This window comes from Solanum verrucosum, unplaced genomic scaffold, assembly GCF_900185275.1.
Source record: "Solanum verrucosum unplaced genomic scaffold, falcon-dt-bn FXZP01000051.1, whole genome shotgun sequence".
Lineage (NCBI taxonomy): Eukaryota > Viridiplantae > Streptophyta > Magnoliopsida > Solanales > Solanaceae > Solanum > Solanum verrucosum.
In genome coordinates, this window is record NW_026020110.1 from 1,471,851 (window position 1) to 1,499,610 (window position 27,760).

Genomic DNA, 27,760 nt, shown 5'->3' on the forward strand with positions numbered 1-27,760 from the left:
TTCTCCCTGTTGTGTCAATTGATTCATGCTTTCTTCACGCTATTTCACGTGCTTTATGAATTCCTTGAGTCTAAGTTAAGGCTCCCACAGTAACTTAAAAAGCTCTGCAAAGTAGTTATAAGGCTTAGGACTTGAGGTCACTTTTTGGGCCATTTGGGATGAGCTTGGTCTGCCTGTCAGAATCTTTTCAAGAGAGAATTATACATACCTCTTGTCATTAGTGTAATTTCATATATGACATATATTATAATACTATTTTCAAGCTATAACAGTAGATTTAGACTTTCAAGCTATACCATTAAAAATTTCAGGTTATAACAAGTTAAAAAAAAGAAATGTTTTTATTAATTGGAAAAAACTTAAAAAATAAATAAAAAGATAAACGAAAATTAAAAAAAAAAACGGAATTAGAAATAATAAAGTAAAAAACTGAAATTGTGGGTTGTAATTTAATTTGAATTTATTGTAGATAATTAATGATTAGCATGAAATAAGGGATCCGAACTAATTAAGAATATTCAGTTTCCTTAATTCACTCTAATTTGTTAAAATTAATTCAAAAATCTGATTTTAAAAATCAATTTCCATTTATTTAATAAATGATTAATCTATTTATGGTTTTTTATTATTAATTAATAATATGTAATTAATAAGGAAAAAATGAAAAAAAAAATGGAATAGGGGTGTCAATTAAATTTGAATTAATTTAAGATAATTATTAATTAGCATGAATTAAGGAATCTCAAACTAATTAAGAATATTCAGTTTCCTTAATTCACTCTAATTTGTTAAAATTAACTCAAAAATATGATTTTATCCATTTTTCTTCCACGTTTCTCTCTCTTCAATTTTCTTCCAGAAATTTTGTCACTGACAACTAATTGAAGTTTTTTTTTTTGTTTGAAAAATTCTATTTTTTTGTGATGGGTAACTACGTATCAATATTAATTAAACATGGCAGAAGATGGGATCCTTCAGGTTAGTATTTTTAATTGTTTACTATTTGTATTTGGATTTCAGTGAAATGAAAAAAAAAATGAAACTGTAAATCACATTTTGTGATTTTGTTTTTGTACATCGTCACTATATTGAATGTGATATGATTTTTTGTATAAACAATACGTTTTGTTCATAATACGTATTAGTTGTTGTGAAACTGTAATATTAGTGATTTTCTTGGTAAGTTTTTGTTTTTTGGTAGGGGTTTAATGTCACTATATTTTTTATTTTTTGGTTATTTTTTATACTAGTAAAACAATGATTTCGTGAGAAGTTGCCGCAAAAAGATTTGAGTATAAATGTATAACATATAAATATTTTTATCGTTGTAGATTGGGTACGTAGATCAAAATTATAATATTGATTACTGTTTTTTTTCCTGAAAAAATAAATTAAAATGTATAGTTTTGAATGAATTTGTTAGTATAAGTGTAATGAATTTGGTATGAAAGTGTATTCACTAATGTGAAAAAAATGTTATTTAGAATTTTGAAGAATTGTATGACAGTTGTTTTAAGTTGGTATGAAAGTGTGTTAACTAGTAAGTAAAAAAAGTTATTTAGAATTTTGAATAATTGTATGAAAAATGTTTTAAGTTGGTATGAAATTTGAAATGTTATTGTTTATATAAGTTTTGTCAATTATGTATAAATTTGTGTGAAAGGAATGAACTATTTGGTATGAGAAATATATAAATTTGGTATAAATGATGACTGTATGTATGAAATTTGTATTTAAGTGGGTATGAAATCTGAAATTTTATTTTTTAATGAAATATGTCTGTAGTTTACTGTCTAAATGATTTTTGTATGAAAAAATAATGATAAGTGTGTATAATTTTATTTTTTTTGTTGGTATTATGTAAAACTAATTGTTTTTTTTTTAATGAAACAGAGAAATCTATTGGTTTTCAGATGGAGGGAATTATATATGAGTATTCTAGTCTTTATAGTGGTCTAGTAAGTGCGATAACATCGCAACTAATGATAGATGCTAATATTCACAATATAGAGATAGAATATATAGTTAGTGATAGATGACCCCCTGTTAGTATCCACAATGATGTTGGTGTGTGGGTTTTTTTAGATCAAAAGAAAGCTAATGTAGATTTCTTTACGATTTCATATACTTGGAAATAAAATTTATTCCAAATTAATATATAAGATAGTGTAAATATTTGTACAGGTTTTCGATTTCAGATTCCAGATTTCATAGACGTGATTCATTAATTATTCATATAGATTTCATATACTTGGAAATAAAATTTATTCCAGATTAATATATAAGATAGTGTAAATATTTGTACAGATTTCAGATTCCAGATTTCATATACGCGATTCATTAATTATTCATACAGATTTAATATACTTGGAAATAAAATGTGTTCCAGATTAATATATAAGATAGTGCAAATATATAACAAACTTTATGCCAATCTTATTCAAGTTTCATTCCAACACGAACTTCAGCTTATATCACACATATTATACCAACAATAAATCAATTTCATATAATCACACAATGCATATCATTTGTATACCAATATTATATCACAATTAATATAATATCCAACCATCAAACATTAAATTCAGTGTCATACACATATTAATCAAATTTCACACACATTTCATCCATTAATTGTACAAGTTGGATACACACTGATATTTTAAAATAGTGAATCCAAATGGTATGAAGTCTGTATATTACTAGTATCCTGAAATTATAATAGCCAAACAGTAATTCATATGTAGATGATATCTGATTGGAAGAAAACATATGGTATTATATATCATGAAATACTTAAACACAAAAAAGTTGTCCAAAAGTATAAAAAAAAAATTAGCATGTAATTCTAAAAAAGTAGAAGGTGCAATCAACTATTTCAAATTTCTTATATGTGGTCTTGGTGTAGGATAATTGGTGGTATCCGGAATATGTTCTTTTGCTATGCGAGGTCCACCAAATTTGCTAGCAACCGTACCAGTAACTTCATTCTCACTGATCGCGCCATCCTCACTTTTTGTATATACAGTTAATAGACAATCACGCTACTGTTAAAACACAATTCATACCATTTGTATATCACTATTATATCACAAATCATACAATATCCAAGAATCAATTGTTTAATCGGAATCATACACATATCAATCAGATTTCATACGCGTTTCATCCAAACAACTATTTCGAAAATAATATAAGAATAATGTGATATTTTTAAAGAAAAAACAGTAGTTTTAATAATGTGAAAGTAAATTGAATATAATACTTACCCTAACAATTTTTTTTGTCTTTTTTAGGTGTTGCTCAGTCGTCAAAACCATCTACAAGATAGACATTCATTGATTTTCACAACTTCAACATTCATTGATTTTTTTCCTTTTTTCTTTTTTTATTTAATAACAAAATCAGAATCAGAATCAGAAGGGGTTTCAACATTTTTCCCGTTCCTCTTCTTTCCTTTTGATTTATCGGACTCACCCTTTTATTTGAGTCTCTTTTTTTTTTTTTTTTTTGATCTTTCAATAGAGATGAACCACCCCTAGCCGGAGTTTCAAACAATGTTTGACGACGGTGTTTGAGTCAAAATGTTGAAAGATGGAGCATGAACTTCATCCGTATAAGTTCCTTCGACTAATAGAGGGCTCTTTTGAGGAGTTACAACCGTTTTCTTCGACATGATTTTGTTGAAAAAACTAAATTGAATGGAGGATTGTGAAGTTGGTGTAGTTTGGTGGTGAGAAAGATGTGATAGATGAAGGTAAATGTGGGCTAGTGTGTTAATGGCATGTAGAATTGGATGAGCGTGGGGGGAGGGGGTGGTATTGACGTATGGGCGATTTGGAGGAGGGTGGGATTGGCGTATGGGAGGTGGTAACGGTAAAGAAGGAAACATGTTGTAGGTGAATCTCTATATTTATGTAACTGATAATTTCAGATTTAAAAAAGGAACATAAATCAATTTAATTACATATTATTAATTAATAATAAAAAACCATAAATAGATTAATCATTTATTAAATAAATGGAAATTGATTTTTAAATAAAATTAACTTTAAATTATATGTCATAACTCGTAAATAAACTGTTATAAGTAAGAATTTTTTAAAAGTATGTTTAAAACCCGTAAAATTGACTCTTAAATGTGTATAGGGCGTGATTTTTCCTTTTATTAAGTACTTGTGTTGGGTACCAAGAAAGGAAAATATTTCCCACGACCAGATTACATTTTGGTTCTCCCCAAAAATATAAATTCTTCCTCACATTTTTTTTATTTTTTTTAATCCTTATTGTTGATTTCAAATTACTTATTACTCCAATTAACACTTGTACATTCTCACAATTTTAATTTGTCTGTATTAGTTTAACTCGGCACAAATTTAAGTAAAGAAAGAATGTTTTTTAATCTCTTAGTCTTAAATTAAAGATGCATGTAATATATCATAATGTCTTTTGGGTTTAAATAAGCCATGCAGGATATTGGATGTAAAGAATTACCTCTCCATCTCAATTTATATGATGTAGATTGACTTAACACAGAGTTTAAACAAGAAAGACTATGTAATTATAAAATAAGTCATAAATGTTTGTATGACTATAAATAATTTCATCAAGGGTAAAATTAATATTTTAAAGTTCAATTGTTACAAAATATAGAAACTGACTAAATGAAAGTAGTCATATAAATTGGGATAGAAAGTGACATTCTTTTTGAAATAAACAAAAAAGGAAGTAAGACACTCAAATTAAATCGGAAGGAGTATTATAATTTGTCATGATTTGAATTACACTTTGATTGTGGTCGACACTCAGAATAATTGTTGGTTTCAAGCAGACCCTTTGCCTGACTTACTACTATTTTGAAAACTATATCAATCATGCAAAAGCTTTTAAAACATGAGATCAATAACTTTATAGTTGAAAATCTAATATTTGTATAGTATGCATGTGTGTAAAATAATGGTGAAAACTATAACTCAACTGACTTGTTTATGAATTTAAGATAGATTACTGGGACAAGATCCAAGGCTACTTGATACTCTATCAATGACATAAACAAATTATGATTACCAATTTATCATATCGTAAAATTTTGAGATCAAACTTCAAAATACCGAATTAAATTGGTATGATAATGATATAACATTTTTAAAACTGAATATCAAAATTACGATATCAAAATTTTCAAATATGGTACCGTATCCAGGGACTTTGAATTAAGGGTGACAAAAATGTGTCAAAATAAAATGACGGTGAAATAAGTCTTAATTATTAAGTGTAGGTGACAATTATATAATTAAGGATTAAGGATTGCTGAGTTGCCCTCAAGTTTATAAGTTGGCAGTTTGGTCCATTGTATTAAATGAGGGGTAAAAAGATAACTACTAAAACTTAATTTAACCAATTTTGGTGGGAATCAAAACTGGAGGAAAGCCAGCGAGCGAACTAGATTTCCCCTCGCCTCCCGTCGCCATCTTCCTCTTCGCATTGTTGGGCTTTGCTATAGTCCTTGTGCTTCTTCTTGCCGCTGTAGTCCTTGTGCTTTTTTCTTCTTGAAATCAAATTTAGCTAATCAGTGGACCAGATTTCGTTCTGTATCAATTGAAATTACTTCATAAGTGATTGTGTTCACACACAATTGTTTGGTAAGTAAAGATTAATAGTTATTTGAATCATTCATCATCATCCGGGTATAACCTGTAATTTTTTCAATTTCCTACAGATGACTATGTATGTTGCAACAGTTGACTATTGGAATAGATTAATAGTCTTATGTTGCAACAGAAATGATATTTCAATTGCAACATATAACTTACACAAGTTGCAACATAAGATTTACGTGCCGCAACATAATAGTTATATGTAGCAACATATGACTTACATGTCACAACAAAATAGCATATGTTACAACATATAACTTACACATTATGTTATAACATGTGATTTATGTGTTGCAACAGAATAGTTATATGTAGCACAGAACAACCATATGTTGTAACATATAACTTACACATGTTGCAACATCTGATTTATTTGTCACAATAAAATAGTTATATGTAGCAACATATGACTTATATGTCGCAACAAAATAGTCATATGTTGCAACATATTACTTACACATTTTGTTATAACATGCGAATTATGTGTCGCAACAGAATAGTTATATATGTAGAACATATGACTTACATGTCGTAACAAAATAGTCATATGTTACAACTTATGACTTACATAATTTGTTACAACATGTGATTTGGATGTCGCAACAGAATAATTATATGTAGTAACATATGATTTACATGTCACAATAGAATAGCAATAGTCATATGTTGCAATATATGACTTACATATTTTGTTACAACATTTGATTTATGTGTCGCAACCGAATATTAATATATAACAACATATGACTTACATGTCGCATTAATAGAATAATCATATGTTGCAATATATGACTTACACATTTTGTTACAACGTGTGATTTATGTGTCGCAACAGAATAATTATATGTAGCAACATATGACTTACATATTGCAACAAAATAGCTATATGCCGCAACATACGACTTAAACATGTTGTAACATGTGATTTATTTGTCACAACAAAATAGTTATATATAACAACAAATGAGTTACATGACGCAACAAAATAGCCATATGTTGCAACATATAACTTATACATTTTATTTAAAAATGTGATTTATGTGTCACAACATAATAGTTATTTGTAGCAACATATGTCTTACATTTTGCAACATAATAGTTATATGTTGCAACATATAACTCATACATGTTGTAACATGTAATTTATTTGTCACAACAGAATAGTTATCTATTACAACATATGATTTGCATGTCGCTTTATAATAGTCATATGTTGTAACATATGACTTATATATCGCAACAAAATAGTTATTAATAGTTTTTTGAATTAATTTCTTCAGTAGTACTAATTGTTTTTTAAATTAATTTCTTCAGGTACAATAAATGGAGGGATTATTTTTAGGGATTGATTGTTATGGTGAATGGATCGAAAAGAAAAATCGATATATTTGACATTAGAAGGATGGTAAGAAAAGGGGAGGGTCGGTAGGGATGACTGTTTAAATAAATATTTTGTATGATGATATTTTGAATTTAGTCATCCAAAGTTGTGGACTCAATTGTCAACTGAAAGATGTTGTCATGAGTTATATTCCCAATTTTTTTCATAATGAGAAGGTATTACCTTTTAAAACAACTGATCAACCAAGTTTACTTGTTTATTTGGTAGGAGCAGTGAGACCACCCATATTAAGAGTCTACGTGGCTGAAAATCCTATCGAGGAGGATCATAAGCTGGAAGAAGACCAACACGATATGTTAAATGATGAATTTGATGTTGTGGATATGAATAATCACGATGATAAAATTGGAAAAGATGAAATGCCGAACCTTGAGAACAACAATCCTTCTATACCTATTATTGGCAGCAACAATCCAGCTTCTTCTCAATCATCACGTGTGAATAATCTTTGGGATGATGAAATCGATTTTTATAAGGGAATGACATTCAAGAACAATGAAGAACTAGCAAATTCATTGAACATTGCTTGCTTGAAAAAAGATTTTAGACTGAAAAAGGTGATCAATTCTCGTACTGTGTTTTTTTTTAAATGTTCATATTCGGAGTGCAATTGGTGGCTGAGGGCTGTGAAATTTACAAGTAGTGACAAGTTTGTCATTAAAACCTATGAAAAGTATCATGTATGTGGTTCAAAGCATCTTACGAGCCATAATTCGCATGCCATGACAAAAACCATAAGTAAATACTTTGAAATTAGGTTTCCCAATGTTAAAGGCCCATCCACAAGAGACATGTCTAATCAACTCCGCACAAAATTGAGCTGTAAGGTGTCACTCCCCGAGCCTACACCCAGGACGTGGCCGGCACTCGAAGACCATTGCTAGCCTTAAGAGAACCTTTGGCTTGGCCTACTGACTCAGCGGAGGACTCTAAACATTATTACAATGATCAAATGAACTTAGTGAAATAACTTAGAAGTTTAAAGGTCAATATTCAACTTGGCCAAAATGGCAACTCAGGTCTTAATATATGAAATGACAATGTAAAGTCATTTGACTACTAACTGTCTATGAAGCCTCTAAAATAAAGAGGGATGTCGGGACATGACCCCCGATCATCCTAACATATGAAAGACTAGAAAGCAAATAAAGGAGTCCTCCGGGATGCAATGAGGCTCACCAATAGACTCTGAGTGCTCAAGCTGGATCAACGAGGCGTTGGATATTGATCCTGGTTACCTTCTGCATCATAATAAGATGCAGGCCAATTAACATCAGTACATTGAATATACGAGTATGCAAGTTGGAACACTAAGACAAGATATAGGCTTGAAAAGAATATGAAGAAACACTTACCTTGGCTCTCCTCAACTTCTGAATAACTTAACTCAAATATAAAGCAATAATGCACAAGCAATATATAAAGCTTACAAAACAGTTGAAAACATCTTAGTTCATTAAAGAAAATGCAATAACAAACTCAACTTTGCTCAAATAAGAAAGTTATATAGTTTCTGTGAGAGATTCTCTAACTGACAACCACTACTATGAGCCTAAGCGGTGATATATCATCTTGTCCACGCTGCCAAAACTGTCCTATACTTTGCCTTCATATAGCACCTACTTAACTTAGTGGATCCACTAGCTTATGCTAAAAGCATCTTAAGGAATATCTAAAAAGTATGATCCTTTACTACCCATGATGACTACATGGTTTATGGAGACTTGAGTTAATATGAACTCGCAACCCCATATTGGTGCTTAATACTACTCCCAAAATATACTTAGCTTATATGTTTGTAAAAACAAAACTCTTTCTTTGATTTGAGATAATTACTCAAAACTTAGCTTAAAAGCTCTCTTGGAATCGATGTTCCCTTTCTTTCTCAAAATGTGAAACATTTATAAACTTATTAGGAATACTTAGTTCCAATATACTCCTTTGAAGAGATGGACTTCAAATCCTCTTTACTTAACTTGAAACTTAAGTCTTAAAACAAAGTTAAAACGTTTATGAAATACTTTTAAAACTTTAAGAACTTATCTTGACTTAGCTCTTTGACATCTTGACTTGACTCCTAACTTCTTGACTTGCCTCTTAACTTTCCTTGAATTGAATTATGGATTCAAGGATTAGGATTTGTGATAGGAAAGATCTCCTGATGTTTTGGAATGATTTTAGATAGCTAAATATGAGAAAAGATCAAAATATCAAAACGTGAGGGTGGGTCCGCGACGCGGAGAGGCTTTTAAATTTTGACTTCAAAAATAACTTTTTAGGCAAAACACTCCGTGATGGCTCTGCGACGCGAACCACTTTTCCCAAATCTGCGGACTGGGTCCGCGACGCGCCACCACCTCTCAATTTCGTCCGACGAAATTGCTTCTTCGTTTTCCAGTCCCATTTCACCCAAACTCGGTTTTTTTTCTCAAATTCCTTTTAGATACAGATACTTAGAAACTGTACCTGAGAACCTAACTCGAAACGAATCTATAATACGATGTAACGATCTCAGAAACTTTCCCATATCAGTCGATTTCAAGAACAACATCAAATCAATGAATAGGTATCAAGAACATCAACTTTCAAACTCTTTTAGGACGAATCTTTGCTGAAATAAATATGCTTGGCACATGGGAGAATGATCCCAACGTTATGAAAGCCTCACATACCTGGTAGGAATAAATCCTTAGCGAAAACCACAACTAGATTGATCGATCTTGATGAATCTTGCCCTTTCTTCTTCTTTCTCCTCCTTTCTCCTTTCTCCAAGCCCTAGCGTAAATTCCAATTTGCTAAAACGGACTAGAATCTTATTTGACCCATATTAAACTACTAAAAATGGATTAAAATAATAGTGCAAGGAAAAGACTAAAATGCCCCTTAAAAAACCAGATTGGACCTTTCCTTATTTGAACAACCCAACTTCCAAAGGGCATATCTCACTCATACGTACTCAGAAATGTGCAAACTTGGCGGCGTTGGAAAGATCATTCCAAAATTTTTCCAACCATATCTGTAAGTACACCTAAATCGTTCTAAGCTAGGAGTTATGGCTGTACCAAAAACTCATTTTTCCTAACTTAAACAAATTTCCAGATTTTCTTTATTTCCAAAAATAACTATTTCTAGTTCTTAGCTTCATCCTAGCTATTTCAAATTGCGAGATGTTACATAAGGTAACCTATTGGAAGATTTATAAGGGCATGGAGCATGCTAAGTCTTCGGTTAGGGGAACACATGAGCACGGGTATGCAATGCTTAATGCGTACCGTTATATGCTTGACGTTGCAAATCCAAGAAGCAAGACGACATTGTCGCTAATGAAAATGGGAGGTTTATGTACTTCTTTGTATCATATGCCTCTTGGATAATTGGTTTTCAAGAAATGAGAAAAGTAATAGCCATTGATGGGACATTCCTGAGGAGCAAGTATGAAGGAGTTTTGCTATTGGTGGTGGCACAAAATGCTGAGAATCATATATTTCCAGTGGTTTTTTGTGTTGTGGACAAGGAATGTGATGCCTCATATGAATGTTTTTGTTCAAAATATGAGAAGCTTTTTAGATGATACTGATGAGTTGTGCATTATTTCTGATAGGCATTCAAGTATTTGAAAGATGGTTTCGACTATCTACCCTTCATCTCATTATGGTTGTTGCATGAGACACCTTGCGGAAAATATTTTAAATACCTTTCACAATTCAAAGACAGTGACCCATTTTTATAAAGCAGTAAAGGTGTACGATAGATGTGAATTCAATGACCATTTCAATCAAATAAGAGATTTGATACCAAAGGCGGCTGAAACTATTGAACGTATTAGATTCCACACATGGAGCAGGGCATTTTGCCCGAGAAATAGGTACACTATTGTCTATGCTATCTCAATTTATTGTAATTTTATGTGTTTTGATTAATTTTTATTTTTTATTGTGTAGATATAACATTATGATGTCAAACATCACGGAGTCGGTGAAAGCTATGTTTGATGTTGAAAGAGAATTTCCCATTGTCGCTCTATTTGATGAAATAAACATGAGGTTTGCACTTTTATTTCACCAGAGGCGTATGGAGTTGGTGAACTCTGCAAATATATTTGTTCCTTCAATTGAAAAAGACATATCAAAGTATGTCAACACGGGCAACAAGTTGTTGACTCATCAAATCGTTAACTACAAGTTCAGTGTCACTGGTCATGGTGATGTTACTACGATGGATCTACAAATAAGAACTTGTACTTGTAGAATTTTTGACTTGGACAAAATACCTTGTCCACATGCCATGGCAGCGCTTCGATCCCAATATGGTGCCGATTTTGGAAATCAAATTTATGATTACTCTTCTCCATATTATTCAGTGGAAAAAATACATAATTGCTTATTGTGAGGAAATTCACCCGGTGCCACCTGAAGATTCTTGGATTGTCCCTTTGGATATCATAGAGAGAAATACCTCCTCCATATGGTGATCCAAGCAAACCTGAAAGAAGGAGATATAAAAGACGGCGTGGAGTTGGTGAATCATTTCCAACAAGAAAAAATAAGTGTTCCGTATGTAAGGACTTCGGCCACAAAAGAACTACACGCCCACATCGAAATGCTCCATAAGTGTTGTTGAATTTTAATGAATGTTCTTTTTTATTTGAGGATGTTATTCCATATCTTCTTATCTTAATTTGAATCAACTTATGTTATGTTATTTATATAAAATGTGCGATTTATTTTGAACTAATGCATTTGTTACAACATATGCAAATTATGTGTTGCTACTTACTACAGAATATTGCATCTGTTCTAACATATAACAATTATGTGTTAAATTTTACAACAGAATATTGCATATGTTCCAACATATGTCAATTATGTGTTACAAGTACAATAGAATGACACATCCGTTCCAACATATATCAATTATGTGTTTGATCTTATAACATAATATTACATATGCTCCAACATATGTCAATTATGTGTTACAAGTACAACAGAATAACACATCTGTTCCAGCATATTTATAATAAATAATTACGTGTAAGGTGTGTGAACAATCAATCATTACTGTCATTGGAATAACTTCTCAAGAAATTTTTTTATTACAATTCTTCATATTTGACCTTTTTTTCAAAAAAATAAGTACTTCATTTCAAAAGTCAAAAGTTGCAAACTCTTTCTTCTTCAGAAGTTGCAACTTTCCACATTCATTACATTCCTTATATATAACAAGAAGTACACACAAGACTTTTGCAACTTTTCAAAATTTTTCAAAAATGACTAGGAGTAAAAACTACATTGAATCCCTTCCGAGGTGTCTACTAATTGATATTGTTGAAATGATTGCTTCCGAAATCCTCAAAGATTTAATGAATGTTAAATTAAGGTATGTATATATATTAATCAATTTTCGCCTCTCTTTAATTTGATTTCCTAACTATTTGATTTGATTTCTCAGTTCCAGGGTCCTTAATCAAGTTGGTAATGAACCTTCTGTATATCAAAAGGTATCATTGGTTGACTTTCTTTATTGTAGATGGCCGGTGAACCGTTGGTCAGAAGTTCGAAAATCCATTTCTTTCCTGGAAATGTGCAGAGCATCGGGGAATTTATAAGGCTTATACAGAAAAGGCGTGGTAATATTTAATGTTATTCGTATGTATTCACGTTTTCATCAATATATTATGCCTTTTAAATGTGTTATTTCTTATGCAGTTTAATTTTTTCAACCATAACGATTCAAATGCATTGGGAATGATTAATCAAGCAGCAGACGGAGGCCACATTGGTGCATCCTATGTGCTTTCCATAATTTCAATCTTCAAGGGCGGTAAATCCATGAGAGAAGGCTTAATGTTCATTGAAAACATGAAAAAAATGAAGCCACTAAAAATTAGGAGATGTCGACACAAATTGCGATATGTTTTAGGTGGAATGTGGGTGCTAGAACCTCATTTGTTGGGAGAAAGACTTATTTGTTTCACTGTTCATCAGCATGAGCAAAGCATTCACAAGAATGGTTGGCCTAGGGAAAGTGACAATGAAGATGATATTCGTTGTGAATTATGTAGTTGTGATTTAGAACTAGATTATATAGTTATTTTTTTGCCTTATACCACTGTGTGGTTTTAATTAAATTGTCATATATGGCAACATATGTATATTACTTACAAATTCATGGGGAAAAAATGTGACATTTTTGTGTTTTGTACTGATTTTTGAATTTGTTATTTATAAAATGTTTAATCTAAAAATATTTTTTTCTTAGTGTTCTCATTTAACCCATCCATCAAATGGCATATGTGGCAATATATGCACGTTCTGTTGGATAAAATGTTAAATTTTGCAACAGTAATTGCAACAGATATGTCATATGTGGCAACATATGTATATCCTAAAATGTAATTTTTTATATTAATTCAATTAAATTGTGACCTAATACAACATGTAACACTAATATATAGTCCTACAACATGTCTAAGTACAAAATTATGGTCTAATACAACAACCTTCATCAATTCTATCAATTATTTTTACAAATTCTATCATACCTCTAGTTCATCATATAATGACTAAGAAATTTCATATGATAGTTATTTAACACCCTTAAAAATCGTTGTTCCAAGTGTTAAAGCATCTTTTTATTGCTTAATTATGGTCCAAAGTATTAAAATATGGTCCAATTTGACATTTTTCATTGCTAAATTGCTCAATTTATCGATTAGACCATCCATCAAGTGTCATCTGTGGCAATATATGCACGTTCTGTTGGATAAAATATTGAATTTTGCAGTAGAAATTGCAACAGATATGTCATATGTGGCAACAAATGTATATCCTAAAATGTGGTTTTTGGTATTAATTCAATTAAATTGTGACCTAATACAATATGTAACACTAATATATAGTCCTACAACATGTCTAAATACAATTATGGTCTAATACAACAACCATCATCAATTCTATCAATTATTTTTACAAATACTATCATACCACTAGTTCATCATATAATGACTAAGTAATTCCATATGATAGTTATATAACACCCTTGTAAATCATTGTTCCAAGTGTTATAGCATCTTTTTATTGCTTAATTATGGTCCAAAGTACTAAAATATGGTCCAATTTGACATTTTTCCATTGATAAATTGCTCAATTTATTGATTAACTGTAACACCCCAAAAAAATTTTGAACTAAGACTCGAACCCTTATTTTTAGTGAGTGAGATTTTTGCAAGGAATTTTAAATTTCTTGAGTGTTAAGGTCACTAGACGTAGCACCTTGAGTTCTATAAAGAATCGAATTGCAAATAGCAAAATTTGAAATTTTGCAAGTTAAGCTAAGTATGAGTTTTGGGTCGACTTCAAATGATCATAACTCCTAGATCAGGATGATTTAGGTGTGCTAATAGATACCTTAGGAAATATCTTTGAATTATCTTTCTAACTCCACCGAGTTTGCTCAATTTCGAGCTCTGAGTAAAAAGTTATGATGGATTTACTAACATCGCGCAAACCTGGCAACTGCTCCGCGATAGCTCCGCGACGTGGAGCCAACACGGACCTCACTGCCTGGTGAAAGATCTTTCGGACTCCCAGCTCATTTTAATTATTTCTTTAGGGGATTTTTAGTCCTAAAAACCCCTTAGGAGGTCATCTAAATTTCCCTAAACGTGTAGAAATCAGTTTTCTTAAATCTAAACCCTTTCATTCACTCCAAAGATTCTACGCTCAAGTAATTCAAGAAAAAACTAAGGCTAGGGTTCTTCTTCAAAGGTTTTCCTTCAAGTTGCTCCAAGAGGATAATTCTTTCAGGTATGTAAGCTTCCATAGTGTTGGGTTTGTTCACCCACACACCAATCATGTTAAGTTCAGCTTTAAATTTATTCTAAAAGTTGAAGCTTTGATGTTTTTGTTATGTGTTCATGAATTTGCTTTCGTTCTTGAATTGGGCTGAGATTGAGGAATTCTTGAGGTTAATGTGTCGATTTATAGATGGGTTAGAGTTAGATTCTAGTGTACATGTGTTGGGTATCTAAATCTAAAGAGAGATTGAGAAAAAGAATCGAATATAGGTGAATTGGGGTTAGAAAATGAAGAAGAAATTTCGTCGAACGAAATTTGAAGGTGGTCGCGCACCTAGTGCCCAGATTCGAAATTTTAGCTTTGTGTCACGGAGCTGACACGAGGTGTTCTGCCTCAGAAGACGTTTTCAAAAGCAAATTTTAAAAGCCTCTCCGCGTCGTGGACCCACTCTCAAATATTGGTTTTCAGTCTTTTCTCTTGTTTAGCTATCTAAAATCATTTCTAAACATCATGAGACCTTTCCTATCACAAATCACAACCTTGAATTCATAAATCACATTCAAGGTAGAGTTGAGAGTCAAGTCTTGAGAGTTCTTTCGAACATTTTTCAGAAAATCCCTTTTTGTCTTTTTGAGGAGTCTTCTACAAATTCTAATACCTTGTTTCAAGACTCGAGCAAGTGAGTATGAGAGTGAGAATAATGTATTCATGAGTCTACCTTGTCATCATGATATCTTTCTTATCATGAACTATAACTCTTGAATTCATAATTCACATTCAAGAGAGAGTTAAAAGTAGAATTCAAGAAAGCTTTTGAGTTCAATTGTGAACATTTGAGATCAACTATCGATTTGAACTAAGTGTTGAGGAAGTAAGTCAGAGAATAAGAAGAGTCGTATACATGAGTTCTATATAGTTATGTAGACCATCGAGTCGAGTTGTTTCATGCCCATACTTTTGCATGAACTTTGTAAGTTAAGCATATTTCAGAGAAGTGGTATCTTCAAGTTCTAAGCCTTTAAGTGTTGAGTTTCTAATCCCTTTTGAGAAGCATCTTTGAGTACTTGAGTTGAATATTTCATGCCCATAATTCCACATGAACACTATAAGTCGAAAAATCTTGAGATTAGTAGTATCATTGAAGTTCTTGAGTTTCAAGTATTGAGTTCTATTTATGGTTATTGAAAACCTTGCATTGCGTCGGTCATATCCATCATTCAGCATGAACCATATTTTAAGAAGTCTTTTACAAATGTTTAAACTTTATTTTAAGACTTAAGCTTTGAAGTTGAGAAAACAGTAAGAATAAAGTTCATTTTCTTTAAAATGATATATGGGAACTAAGTATTCCCAAGAGTAAATGTTTTCACATTTAAGATGAGAGGAAACTAAGATTTTCAAAGAGTTTTGAGCAAGAAAAGGGAACATCGATTCCAAGAGGGATTTTAAGCTAAGTTTGAGTAATTATCTCAAATCAGAGAATAAGTTGTTTTAAAAACAGATGAGCTAAGTATATTTTGGGAGTATTATTAAGCACCGATGTGGGGATGCGGGCTTCATATTAACTCAAGTATCCATGAAAACCATGTAGCCATCGTGGGTAGAAAATGGTAATACTTTTTAGATGAATCCTTTTCACATAGACTAGTGGATCCACTTAGTAGTTTAGGTCCTATGCCTTTGGCAGGGTATAAGATGGTCCTTGGCATCGTGAGGTAAAGTGTTGTATCATCAATATAACTCTTAAGTGATGGTTGTCGGTTAGAGAAACTCCCACATAAACTATATTACTTTATTATATAAGTAATGTTGAGTTTGTTATTGCATTTTCTTTAACGAACTAAGTTGTTTTACTGTTTTATAAAGCTTTCCATAGAATGCATGTGTATTGTTGCTTTATATTGAGTTGAGTATCCAGAGTCGAATATCATATCTTTAAGCTGAGTATCTAATCTCTGAGTTGAGTATCTTATCCTTGAATACTTCTGATTTGAGTAAGTTGAGTAGTTTTGAGTATCTTTGAGTATTCCTTGAGTTGAGTAAGTTTGAGAAGAGGTAAGTATGTTTCATTTGTATCAAGTTTCAAGCTTATGTTATGCTTTAGAATTCCTCTTACATGCTCGTACATTCCACGTACTGAGTCATTTGGCCTGCATCTTTTCATGATGTAGACACATGTATTCAGGATCATCAACAGAAGATTCGTTGATACATCTGAGAGTTCGAGTTAGCTATGGTGAGCCTCCTTGTTTTCTGGAGGATTTCATTTACTTTTCAGTTTAGTCAGGATGTAGTGGGTCTTGTCCCGACTTCCATCTTTATCAGTTAAAGGCTTCATAGATAGTCAGTAAAGTTGAAAAGTCTGTATTATTCATTTATTTTATTAAATGTTTTAAAGACTTAAGTGCCTATTTTATGGCGAGTTGAATATATTATTTTATTATAAGTTGTTCATTTGAATTAAAGTTTTGAAAAGTTGAGTTTATTAAATTTTATTCAGTTTTAAGTTTTTGCATGCTTAAGTTAGTCTTCCGCTTATAGTCAGCCAGGGTTATGGTTCGTTTGGGGACCAACAATGGTTCTTAAGTGCCGGTCACGTCCAGGGTGTAGACTCGGGTCGTGATATTAACTCATCCATCAAATGTCATTTGTGGCAACATACGCACGTTCTATTGGATCAAATGTTGAATTTTGCAGTAGAAATTGCAACAGATATGTCATATGTGACAACATATGTATATCTTAAAATGTGGTTTTTGGCATTAATTCAATTAAATTGTGACCTAAACAACATGTAACACTAATATATAGTCTTACAACATGTCTAAGTACAAAATTATGATCTAATACAATAACCTTCATCAATTCAACAAATTATTTAGACAAATGCTATCAAACCACTAGTTCATCATACAATGACTAAGTAATTTCATATGATAGTTATATAACACCCTTGTAAATCGTTGTTCCAGGTGTTATAACATCTTTTTATTACTTAATTATGGTCCAAAGTACTAAAATATGGTCCAATTTGACATTTTTCCATTGCTAAATTGCTCAATTTATCGATTAACTCATCCATCAAATGTCATCTGTGGCAACATATGCACGTTCTGTTGTATAAAATGTTGAATTTTGCAGTAGAAATTGCAACAGATATATCATATGTGGCAACATATGTATATCCTAAAATGTGGTTTTTGGTATTAATTCATTAAATTGTGACCTAATAAAACATGTGACAGATCATTTTAGAATACTACTCCCATCACTCCACTAACACACACTCCACTCACTCTTACTCATTATAAAAGGGTTAATACTTACGTTAGGGTTCCCTTAATTCACAATTTACTCACAAAAAAAAACTCTCATTTTTTATTTTCTTTCCTTTATTCTTTCTCATCCTCTCACTCAAATTTCCCTGAGAAGATGTTACCACCTTGGATAAATTTAAGTCTCTGCATGCTCTTGTTGTGAATAATAAACGTAATTATGTTGTTCTCAGTTAATATGATGTTTTCTTCAAGTGTGTTCTCAGTGCATATGTGATGGTCACTATTTCTTTTTGTGGGATCTTGTCTAATATAATGGAGGGTAGCTTCATCATTTGGTAAGTCTTCTTACTTCATAACATCCTGTCTAGTCTGGTAACGAAGTGCATGGGGTAGCTAACTATGGTTGTTTGTTTTTCTGTAGGTGGTCTTGTGACATAGTGCATAGGTAGCTCTGATCCACCACCCTTCAAGAAAGAATGGTGATGCCCCTCCAGGTTTAATGGCTCAATGTTGACTCCAGATCCTCTAGTCAAGTCCTTTTTTGCTGGCTGGCGTCATAGTATAGGGTTAGAGCATTTCAGATATAAATTTTATTGTTTTTGTTGGCGTTAATGTCTTGTAAATATGGATATATATGTAGCCTAGCCTTGCATGTCACTATATCAACTATCAATGATATGTTTATGTTTATGTTTTTCAAATTATGTGCTTGAATTCCTCTCTATTAATGATGATACTACTTGCATGTACACATAATTGACATATGTTGCAACTACTTAAAACACATAAGTACTTTATAAAAGTCATAGGTAAGCCCAACCTCTAAAATTGGCCCAATCGGCCCATTATGTCATTTCTAGAAGGGATGTATATAAATTAGGGTTTTCATTTTCATTTTCTTCCTCGCCGCTTAGGTTTCTCCGCTTCACTTTCTCTCTCTCTCTCTCTCTCTTTGCATGGATCTTGAATCTTTGGAGTGCATGAGATATAATGATGTTATTTATTTCATCAGTATTTTCTGTTCTTTATTTTTTAACACACAACTAATTGATTGGGGTATGGTTTAAATCAAATAATAAATAATCTCAGTACTATCATGTACTTTCAAATCAATGAAATCATTAATTTTGTAATATAGCCGTTGGGTAAGAATGAATTTCATAAAGTATAACTCAGTACTAGAGATCTCATGAATGCGTTTTGTGTGTTTTTGTTACTTTTGATATAATGTCTAATGCAATATTGAATAGAATTTGTAATGACGAGAATAAACCCATGTTGGGTGTGCAAATCTGTTGCAGACATGGAGACTTACTTTCAATGCAAACTTCATGGTCGAAGGACAATCCAGGTTGAAAATTTTGGTCTTATCCACGCTATCGTGTATGCACATTTCTACATCTTGGTCTGGAGATCAGTTGTTTGTCTTTATTTTTATTTTTGTTTAATTTAAATTTCTTTGTGGTGTATTTTAGAAGAATGCATGCAAATTATTTAGATGGAGGGATCGTAAAGATGTTCATATACGATCCAAGTTCCTTATTCTGAGATTGGCGAAGAGAATTAAGGAGTTGAAAATTGATGATGAAACTCATATTAAAAGAAATAACAAATAGGTGATGAAGGAGAAGAAGAAGACCAAATATTGTAACAACTGGAAGCCAATCTTCGTGTTGATTGTTGTGGTCTTTTTTCTATTTTTAATTATTACCAAGAAGAATATTATGAAGGATGAAAAATTCTTATGTAGTTGTGTATAATCATTAAAATTATCATAGTTGTGGAAATAAATAAACATAACTTTGCACTCCTGCTTCAACATTTTTATTCATTCTTAACATAACATAACATCATTAAGTTAATGTTGCAACATATGAGACATATATTGTTACAGATGACTTATTTGTTGCTACAGATGCCTCAAATATGGAAATATATCACCTTTATCTAGCAACGTTTGACAATTTGAGGCATATGTTGCTACAAATGACCCACGTATTGCTACATATTAGACATATATTGTTATAGATGACTTATCTATCGCTATAGATGACTTCTATGTTGCTATAGACGCTCAATATGTTGCAACATATGAGTCAAATGTTGCAACAGATGAGGCATATGTTGCAATAGATGAATATGTGAGGCAATATTTGAGTTAAATGTTGCAACATATTACCCATTGGTTGTAATATGTGACTTAAATGTTGCTACAAATGACTTATCTGTTGCTACAAATACCTCAAATATTACAATATATCACCATTATATAACAACGTTTGATCATTTGAGACATATGTTGCTACAAATGTCCCATGTATTGCTACATATGAGACATATGTTACTACAAATGTCTTATCTGTTGCTATAGATGCCTCAAATGTTGCAACATATCATTCTTATGTAGCAACATTTGATGAAGTAGTTGCTCTCAATATAACATCACATACTATGTACTTGCTCTCAAAATAAGATAAGATAACATAACTGATAAAATAGAACATTATCATTAATTACAAACACATTGTCAAGGCTCTAAGATCCTAGATACTATCCAGCAGCCCAATTCCATTGCATTCGATCAACTGTATTGTCACACAACATGGTTTAGGGAGGTTGAATTATTGTGTTGGTAATCAAATGCTCAATAAATACAAGCGAATATGACCTGCACACGACTTTGGTTTTATTTTTAACCATGGGTTCCAATCGACCTTCAAATTTCCATGGTTCATTGAGGAACTTATGTGGCAAATGCTTAATTATTCCACTTTGCTTCAACAAGCTTGGCAGCAACTCGAACACAGGTTGTATGAATATAAAAAAACTTGGCATGTTTCATGCCTATCAGGTTGCAGTCATAAATATTCATGCAACCCTTGTGCAAGAGGATCTCAAGAGTCACAAAATGAGCATTGTTCATGTTCATGACTGCCAGAATCCTTTTTGCACCAATCCAATCCATGCCTCTAGGATATAGTCTGACGTAGTCAATCATATCGTCATTCCATACAAACTCATTAATTAACCGTGTAAAGCTTCTGCCACCAACTTTTGTTGCCTCCTCGCTGATATTGGACCTTTGTTTGAAGTTGGTATAGAAGTTGAGATCAATGATTCTATCCGTGGAATCATAGTACTCAGGGTATCTCAAATGTCTCTCCCACATGAGGCTAAGAATTTCATTAATATATTGAAATAAAAAATAATATTAAAGAGTAGAGAAAAGTAATGATTGAAAAGATAAAAAAAACAAACAATATAAATTGAAGTTTAGTAGAGAAAAATTACCCAGTGTTTCCACCAAATATTCATGATTGTCATGGTCCTGAAATCATTTCCACTAAAATAATGCATGTCGTATTGTACACGCAGATCCTTTACTCTCATCAGTTCCAACTGTTTGTTCTTTTGAGCTATAGGCACTTGTTTATAAAGATTCATTTGCTTGACCTCAAACAGTTTCTCTCCTACGGCTATTGGCAATTCTCTAAATATTTTCTTCTTCAAATTTTATATTGCCTTGATAAATAATTTTTTCTCCTCTTGGCCTGTGGAGTATATGGATCCCAAACATTCTTTGATGGAATGACCTTGACCACCTCTTGTTTTTTTAAATTCATTCACAACCTGACTCAATGTTTGAAGATACATGATAGAATCTTCATCATGTTTCTTACACTTCTCACATAAAAAGCCAAATCATTGACTACAAGAGGTTTCCCAACACTTAACTAACTGATCATCAACTCTTGCTTTTTTTATGGTTGTTGCTCCAAGCAATTCCCTTTTAACTATATCCATTACATGATCAAATAAGGTTTCAACCAACCTTAGAGGAATCAGAGATGACATTTGCAATTTCTTTTTTGTTGGGGCAAGTCATGGATGCACAGCCTAAAATTATAAAAATGAGTCATCTGTAGGAATATTTGGGTCAGATATTGTAACATATATGTCATATGTTGCTATAGATGAGTGATATGTTGCAACAGATGGATCATCTGTAGCAATATACGAGCCATCTATATCAACAATTGGGTCACATATTGCTATAGATAGGTGATATGTTGCAACATATGAGTCATCTATAGCAACATTTGGGTCACATGTTGTTATAGATGTGTCACATGTTGCTATAGATGGGTGATATATTGCAACATATGGGGCATTTGCAGCAATAAATGACTTATTTGTAGCAACATATGCCTCATCTGTAACAATATTTGACACATATGACAATTTGAAATTTGTAATATAAAAACTTACCGCATAATCAGGAGGGTTAAAAAGATCTAGAGAATTTTTGACATTTTTTGCTGTCAACCATTCAATATCCTTGGAGATGAAATCTCTTCTTTTGCAGTTACTTGATGCTTCAAATGAGGAATGACTTCAAATGTGCAAGCCTATAAAAAGGAAAACATGTCACAAATTAAATGTTGAATTATTCAATAAAATTTAAAAAAGATTAAGAACATTTTATGTTTACCATGAAAGCCTATGGATAGCCAAATAAGTTATTGGTTTTTGGAGATAAAGGATCCAACAAGTATTTGACAGTTAATTCGTAGCTGTCATGACCCCAAGGATAGTTGTTGAAAGCCTCAATATCCTTAGAAAACGTTACATAATTAAGGGGTATGTTGTTGACATCTTTGGACAGAAGTACATTATGTACAAACCAAAGTAAGCACAATGACTCCTTGTGGTTCCTTGATGTATCCTTGTCATTCAACAAAGCTACCAATTTGGGATTTTTGAAGCTTGGGCGAACAAGGGACACCAAATCCTGCTCCTCAATTGATTGTTCCTTACTTGTTTGTGCTTCTCCTCCTTTCTTTCGTCTTCGTGGTTGTTTTTTGGCTGTGAAAACATGGATTGACTCAGAAGGAGAATGACATTTTAACCCTGTAACTATGTCAAACTCTTTTTTGCCAAAGAAGAGTGACATGCCACAATAATTAATTAACACCTCATCCTTCTTTTCATTATTCTCAAAAATGAACCTTCTTTTCAGAAGTTCATAGACCATAGTCATTTGAAAACGTGCATTGTTTTGTTCTGGCAAATCAAGATATTGACCAAAATAACTATTCCTAAAAAAAATCTTCCAAAGAATTCTCCCGGAGTATGGTCCTGAAGGAATCGAAAGGTTTTTCCATGGATGACCTTATAATGCTATCACCAGTAGCATTAGGCTGTAAATTGACAGAAAAAGTGTGTGCATTGACAATTTTGATCCCATTATCCTCAACTTCATTTATTTTTTCTCCTTCTTCCTCAAATTCATTTTTTTCCTTTTTCTTCCTCAACTTCTTTATTTTTTCTTTTATCTTCGTCAACTTCATTTATTTTTTCTTCTTCCTCCTTAACAACTTCTTTATTTTTTCCTTTATCTTCCTCAACTTCATTTTTTTTCCTTCTTCTTCCTCAACTTCTTTTTTGTTCTCTTCTTCTTCCTCAACTTCATTTTTTTTCCTACTTCTTCCTCAACCTCACTTTTTTCTTCTTCTCTTTCTCCATCATCATCAACTTCATTTTTTTTTCTTTTTCTCTTTCTTTATATTCTTTTTGAGAAAATTATGGTTCTACTTGAGAAGAAGAAACTACTTCAGATGCAAGTTCTTCTAAAAGAGTGGAAGTGAAATTTCCATTCTTCTTTCTACAAGTTTTAGTCCGTGACCACTTCTGGATATTTGTGTCAGTTTTTTCATTTGTTAATATAATTTTTATTTTGACATGAGGCATTATATTTGTATCCTGCAACCACAAAATCAAATATTTCTTAACAAAAATAACGACAACCAAACACAACAACACAAACAACAAATACGATTCAATACCACACATGAACCAACCAACAAACTACAAAACCCTAACCAACCAACTACAAATTAAGCTTTTTGAAATAAGATTATATTTCAAAAGGAGTAACAACCAACCAAACCAACCATCTTACAAACAAATAAGTGATAAACCACTAAAAACGTCCTGATTTAATATATATCAGTAAGTATTTCAAAATCCTAATTAAATTTTACCTGACATATCAACGATAAATTAGGAATGATGAGGGCAACGACGACTTGTTCTAGAAAATATCGCAATAGAATACACTGATGTTGTAGAAAATATCACAACAACAACTGGATCTGTGAAGAGATGAGATGAAAGGAAATAAGAGAAAAGAAAATGAAAATTAGTAAAAGTAAATTAAATTTTAAATATGAAATGACCTTTTATTGAGGAGAGAGGGAAAAGGAAGGACGAATCGTTTTCAACCTTTTTTTTTTTGAATTTTGACAATATAATGTTGCAACATATGACAATTAAAAGTGACATATGTTGCCACATATATCCTTTCTGTTGGGGTACATGCAGATAATTATATGGATTGTTTTTTACAACAGAGGTTATATATGTTGCCACATATCACCTTTCTGTTGGGGCACATGCAGAAAATTATGTGGTTTTTTTTTACAACAAACGCTATATGTGTTGCCACAGATACCACATTTCTTCCTTTCCAATATAATTGACATTTGTTCTAATACAATAAAATTAATAATAATAATCATTAATATTAATATTATCAGCAAAAAAGAACACTTCACCAGTTGTTTTTTACAACTTATCAACAAAAAAATAATTCACAATGGTATACATAACCATCAAAACTATATCTAATCAATGGTGGTAACCACAACATTTTCATCTATGAACTTTGAATTTTTAGGTCTAGGACTCTGTGGGTCTTCATTGTTACTAACATAGCCACTCCGAGCCCTTAAAACTCCATAATTTCATAGGAGTGAAGCATATCTCGTGCGAAAGGTTTGAGAAATAATTCCATAAGATGATACTTGTAGTCCATCACTCTAAAACTCAGCGTATGTAGCAACAAAAAGTCCACAATCTCTGATTGGTATATCATCAATTAGAAAATAGTTCAAATACATAAACAGATCCCTAAACTTGTTGGGTTTTCCCTCAGGTACCTCAACTACGCCATTTTCCTATTGAATCATTGAGCCACCCATAATTTGTTTCTTTTAAACACCGTTGGCTAATGTGGAACCAAACGTGATCTCATGTCGTTTGAGCACGTGAAGACGCTTTAAAGTCGCTGATGTGGATCCTGCACCACCCACCAACGATCTTCTTCCCCCTTTTAACCCTAATTTCTCCCCTTCTTCTCTTATTTCTCCTCTTTTGTTTCTCTTCATCATTATTTCTCCTCTTTAGCTCATTAGTCTTCTTCATTGATTTCTTCTTAATCATCAAGTTCCAATGTCGAAGTTATCTTCTTCATCGATTTCTTCTTCTTCAACTGCAAATGTGCTATCGGGTTCACTCTCCTAAAACGCATGAAAACAATAAGAAATAATATTTTTTTCTTTTTCTTTCCAACTTATATAGATAAATTAATAAATAATAATAATTAATATAAAAAATAAAAAATAAAAAGGAAGGAACATCTTTCTCATCTTCCTCTGCAACTATTCCATTTCTCTTTACACACCCCACCCCCTCCACCTCTCCCTCACCTTCTTTAATTTGTCTACTGCTCTTTCGTTCTATTTATTTTATTTTATGTAGATCAGATTAAAGTCTCAAATATTTTGGTGAAGATCTATTGTTTTCGATAAAAATAATATTCCGACGAAGCTTCATTATTTTCGATGAAAATAATATTCCGACGAATTGGGAGGAAATGAAGGGGCTTTAGTTTTTAGGTTTGAGGATTGAATATGTGGTGCTGACGTGTAATTGGGTTGAAGTATGATTGGTTGGAATTTCCACGTGGGGAAGGTTGATCTCACGCGCACAATCACCAAAAAATATTTGTTGAAGTTTGGTTCCACATCAGTCAACGGTGTTTAAAATGAACAAATTATGGGTGGTTCAATGATTTAATAGGAAAATAGCATAGTTGAGATACCTGAGGGGAAAAACCCAACAAATTTAGGGATCTGTTTATGTATTTAATAAACCTAATAACATCACATTTCAATAGTGGTAAGATAAAAAAAATAATGTGATACTTACAGACTATTTCTTGTATGTTGGGCATTACCAGTAACATATATGACTTCGAATGAGTGAGATTTGTTCTTTCCTTGGTATGATTCAAGAACAGACCAGTTGGTTCGGGCTTTTTGCTCAAAAAATCTGCTGGATTCAAGGTACTTTGGCAACATTATAGACAACTTTTGAATCTCGGCGCACAATTTTCTATTAGTCCTAGATGAGGACATCGAATCATACACCTTTATGCATTATTCCTTCAATACAATGACTGCCAAGATCCAATGAAACTCCCCATTACAATTTACAGAGACATAAACCTCATATGTGAGGTGCCAAGGCAGTCCAACAGGTAAACAAAACCCTTTGATAGTGCCAATGGTTTTATACTCATTTTCAGGAACAACACTGGCATTGTCAATGTATGTTTTAAAAAAACAAATAGTAGTGGTATATTGATATTTAGAATGACTCGGTTGCTTTGGCTTCTTCCGCAAATAGTTTAAAATGACATCCATATGCTGCACAGATGCATCAACAAGTGTATTTTTGTATCAATTATTTGTATGTATTCATGATTTAATCAAAACATAAAAGTAGGCATATATTTACCTCATGAGTCCAACACTTATTAGGTTGAGACATTACGTAAAGCCAGTCCTTCTTTTGGAAATACAACTACAAAATCAAGTTGTTTGAACTCAAGATTCGAGCAACTAGCTAAGTAGTTATCGTCCTTGTCTCTTATGCAATTGTGTAATTATTATAAATAATTATTTAGTGGACAACATGAAGAAATACTACTAATAGTTGAACAACTTTACTTTTTTGCATGATGCTTGTAAAGACCCTCATTTATCTGTTGCGAGAAGGATGAAATTAGTTCAGTTGGACCTTCACCGTCAATGTTAAAACCTTCAAATGGATATACTTGTTGCTTCACATCACAACTGAAGACTTTCTTCTCTTTTTCTCTTTCTCTTTCTCTTTCTGCTTCTCTTTCTCCTTCTCCTTCTCTTTCTCCTTGCCTTTTGGGGTTGAGTGTGGTGATACTAGAGCAGTAGTCATTGATTTTTTTCTTTTACTAATTATAGATAGTGATTGAGAAATAGATTTTTTCAACCTCCTACACTTCAAAGGTTGTGAAATCTTCTTGGATGTACAGACATCAATATTATAAGTCATTTTCTTAAAAATATTAGTGAGTTCTTTAACACGACTAATGAAATAATTATGTTGCTGCTCACATTCTTCGCATAGACAAAAGGAGCTTTTGATGTTAGAAGAGGAAGCAACACCAACAAAAGATTGAGATGTTGCCATAAATGAAGCTTCTTGTGTCATTTGATCTACAAGGTAAATAAAAAAAGGTTGAGACTTTACAATTGATTATAAAATAATAATGGGTAGCAATTTATACTTATGTTGACACAGTTGGACATTTTGTTGCCACAAATGGACATTATGTTGCCACAGATAAATCTTATGTTGCCATAGATGAATCTTCTGTTGCCACATATCTTCTGTTACTACAGATGAACATTTGTTGCCGTAACACATAGGTGAGATGTTCTAACATATGACAACTCTGTT

General features: G+C 32.1%; 1 protein-coding gene and 1 pseudogene across 1 annotated transcript in view; both read right to left on the reverse strand.

Annotated features, from left to right (window-relative positions):
* LOC125825309 (protein phosphatase 2C and cyclic nucleotide-binding/kinase domain-containing protein) overlaps positions 1-27,760 on the reverse strand; it is a 532,052-nt gene that overhangs the window by 46,490 nt on the left and 457,802 nt on the right. The gene's annotated exons all lie outside the window — the stretch shown is intronic.
* On the reverse strand, positions 24,823-26,685 carry LOC125825357 (uncharacterized; annotated as a pseudogene).